The sequence below is a fragment of the Lampetra planeri genome, unplaced genomic scaffold, assembly GCF_965212315.1.
Source record: "Lampetra planeri unplaced genomic scaffold, kcLamPlan1.2.h2 scaffold_178, whole genome shotgun sequence".
Classification (NCBI taxonomy): Eukaryota; Metazoa; Chordata; class Hyperoartia; order Petromyzontiformes; family Petromyzontidae; genus Lampetra; species Lampetra planeri.
This window is the reverse complement of record NW_027614518.1, coordinates 29,679-38,546: the sequence shown is the minus strand read 5'-3', so window position 1 is coordinate 38,546 and position 8,868 is coordinate 29,679. Positions and strand designations below refer to the sequence as shown.

The 8,868-nt window shown below is 50.6% G+C and overlaps 1 long non-coding RNA gene across 1 annotated transcript in view; it reads right to left on the bottom strand.

Moving 5' to 3' along the window:
• Positions 1-248: 248 nt before the first annotated feature.
• LOC144739902 (uncharacterized) overlaps positions 249-8,868 on the bottom strand; it is a 34,106-nt gene continuing 25,486 nt past the window's right edge. The window contains exons 4-5 of the long non-coding RNA XR_013589538.1: positions 3,291-3,410; positions 249-562 (exon numbers count right to left, since the gene is read on the bottom strand). This is a non-coding gene — a long non-coding RNA (uncharacterized LOC144739902). The remainder of the gene's footprint in view (positions 563-3,290; positions 3,411-8,868) is intronic.

Genomic DNA, 8,868 nt, shown 5'->3' with positions numbered 1-8,868 from the left:
CATCGCGCATAAAGAAATGTTCTGTACTGTGGAGTACAATATAGTAATTACGCATGATATTTTAGTGATTTTATTTTCATAATGTACTGCTAATAATGTTTTAACGTTTACTGCCGAAACTAGTATTGAGTGTAGTATTTTTAGTAATTGAATGTAATGTTGCGGATACGTCTAGGATGAAGATGCACGCATTAACACGGCTTCAGCATTGTTTAGTCCTCGTGGCAAAATTGCGTTGATTTACGTCGTTTCGGTATTCGTTGTCGCACATTTAAGGAAAGCATCCCCGACATAAACCGGGGTATTACTGTCAACTAAATTATTATTATTCAAGACTTACCACCTCACGTGTAGGTCGTCGCGATCGCATGCTAGAAGCTTGCACATTTGCCTGTTTCTCATTACGAACGTGTCCCAAGGCCTTGTTCAGATCACCTTGAGTGTGGGCCAAGGCAACTGCGTGCACGGACAGTGACCCACACTCGGCGCGGAGACGTGCCACCACCCCACGCACCTCGCGGCTGTACAGGTACATGTGGCGCACACTCACATTCACCTCCACCTGTCAGGAGGACAGAAACAAGAGTTAGGGACAAGGACATTTTTATTATTGTTACACTTCCTGACCCAGAAAATCCTAAGTCTCAAGAATATTTTTAACGAGGGTCATGCCATTTTTTTGGCAGCAGGAGGGGATGATGATTGCATCTGTCATCCGAATTCAGTAATTTTGCAAGTAATTTCCAGCATTGGGATAGATGAGCAATACATGTTCAATTGGAAGGGGTTTTTTATTTTATGGGAGGAAATCCATGTGTAGTGAGTCCAACTGAGTTGCAGAAGTTCTTCTTCAGAGGCAACACAGTGCATCGCACGCCGTGCTCTGCTAGAGCCGGCATCACTCTGCAACACACACGATGCTGTCCGGCACCATACAGTGACATCCCCAATGTCACTCACTACACATGTGTAGAGTAGTATGACGACATGACATCATGAGCGCTGTGAGGCGCAATGACGTCATGTCACGGGAAATACTTAAGGGGGACCCCGTGGCGAAAGCGGGGTCGTTGTGGGAGCCCGGGATGGTGAGCATCTTAAGAAGGTCTCTCCTGCTCGTGACCGGACGGTGTTGGCTGATCCCCCGTCCGGGTTCTACGAGTAGGAGAGCCGAAGATACAGCCAGGGGTAGGGCTCAGAGAAGTCTGCAAGAGCCGGTTAAGATTACGTGGGGTGCTGCTCTCCTCGGTCGGGTGGTGTTGGATAAGCCCCCATCCCAACTCGAGTGAGAGGCCAAGAGATAGCCCAGGCTAGGAATAGATAGAGCCTGACGTCCGCGTCAAGGACTGAGTGTAGGGACACATACCTCTGGTGTGTTTTGTTACCTCTGTGTTAATAAACTGGCGCAAGCCCTTACTAAGAGTTCAGTCTACGAGTCGTCCATGTACAGCAGGTGGAGAACATACACACTCCTCAATTAAGCCCACAAATCAACTATGCATCATAACGCTGGCCGTGGAAACCTAAGTTTATGAATAAAATAATTGACGTGGCTCAGCGGTAGTGCATTTGCCACTTGTTGCAGAGGTTTGCGGTTCTATTCCGACAGGCCGTCCTGGTTAATACTAAGATGTACGAGCCGTAAATTAAACGCCATCGGCTTCACAGGGGACATCGTATATCCCGTTTAACACGTAGGCTTTCACGACGAATATCATCCATAAGAGGTTTGTTTTGTTAGATCGTGTAAATATATGTGTCGTTAAAATCCACCACCACCCGACACAGCCAACTAGTAAGGGTTGTAATGTAAACAGAACATGCCAATTTGTCACTAGTACAGCACACTGGTGTGTTGGAGAGCCAAGCCACAACATTTACAATCTGAGTACGATGTTTTTCCAGTATTACAACTAGCTTCATCAGGCGACAGACAGATTTGTGGAAAAGTCCACCTGTTTTGTTCCTTATATAGAGGCATAGATGTGGTGACCACACTTCACGCTCTTGCGCAAAGTGGAGGGGGGGGGGCGAATAATGAGTCAACGTACATTATGCATGTGCATTATACGAGCCCTTTAATCTTGTCCTTCCAGTCCATTGTGTGTATTAAAATAGCCATATCAATGACAATACTATATTCTATCAAAAAAAATAAAAAATATATTTTGAAACAATCTTTTTTTATATGTTATGTTTTGGCTTGGGTCTAATTGTCAACGCTCAACTTACGTAGGCTGTAATTGACCACGGTCCCTTACATTATGGCAAGCCTCGGGGCCACTTCCTGGAGTTGTGGAGTTCTGCCATTACTCATACGGTACATTTCATTAAAGCGTGTTTAAAAAAAAGTATTTTAAAATATTACTTATCCAAAAGAAGTTTTAGCATCTGTATTATTAGTGCTGTTACCAATACCTCAATGAAGCCCTCATATATTGCTCATACATGTGCAATAATACAGGTCGACAACAAGCGACTGTGTTCATTCAGACGCTGTCTTTCCGACAGACCTGTTCTTCACCTGAGGACGGCTGCTTGCGCTGTGGCCGAAACGTCGTGAAAATTGTATTTTATTATGTTTTATTTTTATTATTTTATTATTTCCCTTCTACGTGACTTTACCGAAAGAACCAAGAAGAAGCGACTGTGTCTCCGTCTGTTTATTTCTTCGTTATATGGACAGCTCGCGTTCCGCTCTCTCGGACGTTCCACGGCGCGTCGCGTGAGCTGGCAAGTCCCGCTCTCACGCCATTCTCTCGCTCTCGGCGCGTCGCGTGAGCTGGCGTCCCGCTTCCCCGCTCCCGCGCACCGCTGGCAGACGGCGCGCTGGGAGCCGTCTCCGCGTCGCCAGGTGGCCGATGGCTCACGGAGACCCGCGACGTGGTCCAGCTTCCAGCTCTCACCAACTGACCTCGAGCCCCTTCCGGCTCTCCATTATATCCCCTTCCCGCGTCACCCAGACTCTGCCCTTCACCACACCCCTTAAGAACTTTCCAGATAATACCACCCCCTAGCGCCCGCGGGCTCCACCCTTGAACCCTTTACCCGATGGCTCGTATCGCCTGGATGGCTTAGGGGCTGGGGCGGCGAAGCCCCAGCCTACGCTCGCATTACACATGTAAGAATTAAAGCTGTTGGGAATGCATCCCCAAATATACAATTGTCTAATGAACTCCTTTATGCGCCGATTTGATTAGTGGCCACTTCTCCAGCATACACATTTTGAGCGCTAAGCGAGGTCTGCCTGTACAATAATTTTCACTATTATTATTCAAGCATACAAATACCTCTCTAGACGTGGGCAGCATGGCTCGACCTCTGGTCTTGCTCCGTGAATTGCCGGCATTCTCGCAGACGCCCCATGCCTCACTGCATGCAGCTAAAGACATGGCTGTACTCTCCAATTGCTGTCAAATGAGAAGAGAGTTTAAAACACCATGAAGCACTTTTCTTGACACTGCAACACCACCACACCATCTTGACTAGTTTTACCGTGTCAATGACCACATATGCCAATGCAATTTATATACAGTGAGGGAAAAAAGTATTTGATCCCCTGCTGATTTTGTACGTTTGCCCACTGACAAAGAAATGATCAGTCTATAATTTTAATGGTAGGTTTATTTGAACAGTGAAAGACAGAATAACAACAAAATCCAGAAAAACGCACGTCAAAAATGTTATAACTTGATTTGCATTTTAATGAGGGAAATAAGTATTTGACCCCCTCTCAATCAGAAAGATTCCTGGCTCCCAGGTGTCTTTTATACAGGTAACGAGCTGAGATTAGGAGCACACTCTTAAAGGGAGTGCTCCTAATCTCGGCTTGTTACCTGTATAAAAGACACCTGTTCACAGAAGAGTTTTAGAAGGTTATGGGTTTAGAGGTTTTGATATTTAGGGGATTAGGGGTTTATAAGGTGAGGGGTTTAGTGGGTTACGGTTTTACAGGTTGAGAAGTTTAGACGGTCTGGGGTTTATAAGGTTAAGGGTTTAGGCAGTTAAGAGTGTTGGGGGTTTATGGGTTGCGGTTTAATAGGGTGAGGTGTTTAGACGGTTGGGGTCTTAAGGGGAAAGTCCTTCAGAGGATTTGGTGTTTAGAGGGTTAGAGTTTAGAACGTTTTGAGTTTAGAGGGTTTAGAGAGTTACGTGTTTAGAGGTTTATGGGTTTTAGAGGGTTAGGGGTTTAGAGAGTTACGTGTTTAGAGGTTTTTGTGTTTCGATTGTTGGATGTTGAATGGTTTAGATGGTTAGTAGTTGAGGTTATAAGGGTATGTGTTTAGGGGTTTAGAGGTATCGGGGTTTCAAGGGTTAGTGATTTACAGTGTTAGGGGTTTAGTGGTTTGAGAGTTGAGGGTTTAACACGTAGACTTTCACAACTAATATTGTCCATAATAAAGGTTTTTTTGGTTTAGTCTCTAACACTAAATGGCACTTTTTGTTGATGTGACAAATTTTATTAATTGGCTGTTTCAGGTGGTGGTTGGTTTAAGGACACGTTTATATTTACATAATCTAACAAAAAAAACCTTTATGGGTTTAGAGGGTTCCGGGTGTAGTGGATTATGTGTTTAGAGGGTTAGCATTTTAGGGGCATAGGTGTTTTAAGGGTTAGGTGTCTAGAGGGTTCGTTCTTTAGAGGGTTGGGGTTTAAACGTATTGAGATTAGGTTACAGATTTAGGGTTTTAGAACGTTAGGGGTTTGAGGGTTAGGGTTTTAGAGGTTGAGGATTTAGGAGGTTATGAGTTCAGAGGGTTAGGGGTCTAGAGGGTTAGTTCTTTAGAGGGTAGTGGTTTAGATTGGTTGGTATTTAGAATGTTAAGGATTTAGGGTTTTAGAAGGTTAGGGTTTCAAGGTTTAGAGGGTTAGGGATTCAGAGGGTTTAGAAGTTTTGGTTTTTAATGGCTTAGACGGTTAGGGTTAAAAGAATAAGGGGTTTAGAGAGTGAGGGTTTTGGTGGGTTAGGGTTTTAAGGGTAAAGGGGTTGAGGGTTAGGGGTATAGGAATTTAGAGGGTTAGGGGTTGAGATGGTTAGTGTTTTGGTGGTTTAGAGTTTAAGCTTTTAGAGGGCGAGGGGTTTAAAGATTAGGGTTGTAAGGGTAAATGGGTTGAGAGGGTTAGCGGTTTAGATGGTTATGGATTTAGATAGTTAGGGGTTTAGAGCGTTTTAATTGTTCGAGGTTTAGTGGTTAAGGTCTCTGTGCGAGTCCAACATGTTTGTATGAGTCAATGGTAAGATAAAAAGAGTTCAATTTAATTTGTATATTTCGAAACAATTTGTTTACTTTTCCTGTGATGTTTTTGTATTGTATTTTTGTTGTTATTTTCTGACCCACCCGATTGGACGTCTGTGAAAATGTAGTGGTGGTATTGACGTGCGCCGACTGTGACAGTGATGGATCACGGGGCGGCGCGGGGTGCGGGGTTGGGCACGCGTTGTGGGCGTGGTGTGGACGCGCGCGCCGGGAGTGACAGATGACGGGGCGGCGCGGCGTGAGTGGTGAGGCACGATGAGATGTGGGAAAAGAGGATCGTAGCCAGCGCCCGGCGATTGGTCGAATAAGTGGGTGCTCGCAGCGACGTCCGCAGGTGGGGTATAAAGGGGGACGCGCGAGAGCACTCGGGGAGAGTTACCCAGTTGAAGACCCGAAGACGGAGCTGAAGACCTAGTGCATCCGAGTAGCTCAGTGGCGTTAGTCGCCGAGTAGCTAAGTGGATGTTGGTCATCCGAGTAGCTCAGTGGGCGTTAGTCGCCAAGTAGCTAAGTGGGTGTTTGTCACCCGAGTACTAAGTGGATGTTGGTCATCCGAGTAGCTCAGTGGCGTTAGTCGCCAAGTAGCTAAGAGGATGTTGGTCATCCGAGTAGCTCAGTGGGTGTTAGTCGCCAAGTAGCTAAGTGGGTGTTTGTCACCCGAGTACTAAGTGGATGTTGGTCATCCGAGTAGCTCAGTGGGCGTTAGTCGCCAAGTAGCTAAGTGGGTGTTTGTCACCCGAGTACTAAGTGGATGTGGGTCATCCTAGTAGCTCAGTGGGCGTTAGTCGCCAAGTAGCTAAGTGGGTGTTTGTCACCCGAGATACAAAGTAGGTGTTAGTCACCTGTAACCAAGTTTGATAAAATAAAGAGTGTGTTACCCGTGAAGTCGTCTCCCGCCGAGTTACTACATTACAACTGGCGTCAGAAGTAAACCTGTCTTCAAGAAGTATGGACACAAGGAAGACTACCCGTACCCACGAGCGAGGTCGGGATGACGACGGCGTACCGGGGACACCGACCTCGGGAGTAGAGGACGAGGAGTTGCCGCCGATGCAGCACTTCGCGGTGATGGCCGACGCTCCGCTTGCCTCCGACACCGGCCTCCAGGACGCGCACGCCCGGTTGGCGGAGTTGCTACTCGCCGCCGCCGCTGTCTTGGCCGACATCTCCGTTCCGGCGAGCGGAAAAACGGCTGCGGGGGTCGTGGAGGAAGCGACGGTGGAGGATTCCCGCCAAAGGGCGCTTCGCGCCAAAAGTCTGGAAGTTGCCGCCGTTTTTGGGGGGCCGCCACCGATTGGCGGGAAAGACGGACGCCACGTGGCCGGACACCTCCGCGCAGCGCAGCCCACGTCATCGGCGCGCGCCGGAGCCCTCCATTTTGCGCCTGACAACCGAGCCGACATTTTACACAACTCCAGCGGAGCGCGGGAAAATCTCTCCGACGTCGACGACGATCGGGTCCTCCAGCAAAGATTGCCCGCGCTGTCGGCGTTCAAGGCGGATGGGGGCGACTGGGGAGCCTTCCAACGAAGGTTCCTCGCTCATCAGGAGATGTCGGGGTGGTCCGACACCACTGCCCTGCGTGCGTTGCCAGCGATGCTTGACGACGACGCGCTTGCAGCCTTCACATCTGCTGCAAGGTCGTCCCGCTCTACGCTCCAGGCCGCACTACACCTGATGGCGAAGGTGTTCGGGCCGCCCTCCACGTGCCGCCACCAGTTCTACGATCGGCGGAAGGTGGCTGGGGAAACGACGCTAGCCTACCGCACGGCACTGCTCGCCTTGGCGGACGCGGCTTTTCCCCGCATGGATAAGGAGGGGAAGGACGCCATGGTGACGGAGCAGCTGCTGGTGTTGGCCCACGAGTTGGGGGTCCCCATCAACGTGGCAGACGAGATGGAGATCTGCTCCCTGGCGATCGCCACGAGCATTCACGCGTACGAGGTCCTCAAACGCAAGCCGGGGGTCGTCTGCAAATGGCCGGGGAATGCGGCACTGGCCGCCACGATCGCCGAACCTCAGCCAGCTGCGGTGCAGGAGCGGGGCTTCGCTGCATCGTGTCCGGGGGAGTGGAGAACGGGAGGTCGTTCGCCCACACGTTCGCCCCGCAAGCTGGAGCAACCGAAACCTACGACGTCCGTCGTCTGCTACAACTGCGGCCTTCGGGGTCACGTCGCAGCCGGGTGCCGGGCCCCGCGTCCGCGCGCCGCAGGACCCCGTCGGGACGACGACCAGGGCCACAAGTCATCCCAACAAAACCCGGCAAGTCGCGGCACCTCACACGTTCGGTCCACAAACACGGCACATTCGGGTCGCCGCTTCGCGGTGGGGGGTTCGCGGTTGGGTGCCGGGGGTTCAATTCGGCGAGGGGGGTCCGTACGCGGCCCGCAAGCAGTCGAGTGGTCCGAATTGGCCCACAGGATCGTGGCTGCGTCAGCCGGGTCGTCCGTGGTAACGGGGTTCATTGACGGGGTTGAGGTCCGGGTGCTTGTTGACACGGGTGCGTCGGCCACCATCATCTCGGACCTTATTTATAACATTCTTCCCGTCCAAAGTAGACCCCTTCTGCCAGTAGACGTGCCATTTTATGCGGCGAATGGGGGATCCCTGGGGATCATCGGCCAGATTCGGGCGACTATTTGCATTGGGGACATTAAATTAGCGGGCCCTATTTTTGTATCATCATCGCTGGCCGTTCCCTGTTTGCTAGGTACGGACTTTTTGTCAAAAATGCCCATCAAAATTCTTATTGATCAGGCCTGCATAGAGCTTCCGTCAGGTCGGCGGGTTGCCTTCTTGTCGAGCCCTATCAAAGTGCGCACGGTTTGTGCGACGGTGCAGGCGCTGGCGACTCACACTGTACGGGTACCCCCGGGATCGCAAATGTTAGTACCCCTTCGGTTCAGGAAGCCACTCGAGGTGGGTGCGGAGGCACAGGGGGTGCTGTTGGGGCCGTCAAACAGAGCCAGTAAGGGCCTCGACTTAGCGGTTGCTCAAACCGTGGTGAGAGGGGACAGTGAGCCGTTCGTAATGGTCCTGAATACGGGGTCGCGGCCGGCCGTAATTGCGCAGGGAATGGTGCTGGCTCACGCCGCGCCGCTGCCCGTTGAGGAACGGCTCGTGGCTCAAGCAGATTTTACTGTCGAGTCGCATCCTCAAAGTGATGAGGGGACTGAGTGGTTGGACTCGCTGTGTGCGGGTTCTGCTAACTTGTCCGGGGTGCAATTGGGAGCATTGAGGGGTTTGCTCATCGAGTTTGCTGACGTGTTCAGCAAACATAAGTACGATATCGGCTGCACTGACCTGTTGCGCCACCACATAGCTACAGGGGACGCGGCCCCTATTCGTCAGAATCCCTTCCGGTTCAGCCCGGCCGAGAAGGAACATGTGCAATCGGCGGTTAATGATATGTTGGCGGCCGATATCATTTCGCCCTCTTCTAGTCCGTGGGGTGCTCCTATTGTCCTAGTAAAGAAACAGGACGGGTCCTTGCGGTTTTGTGTCGATTTCCGCCGCTTAAACAAAATCTCGATGGCGGATGCGTATCCGCTCCCCAGGATGGATGAGTCGCTGGATGCCTTGGCGGGAGCGCAGTTTTTTTCCACACTCG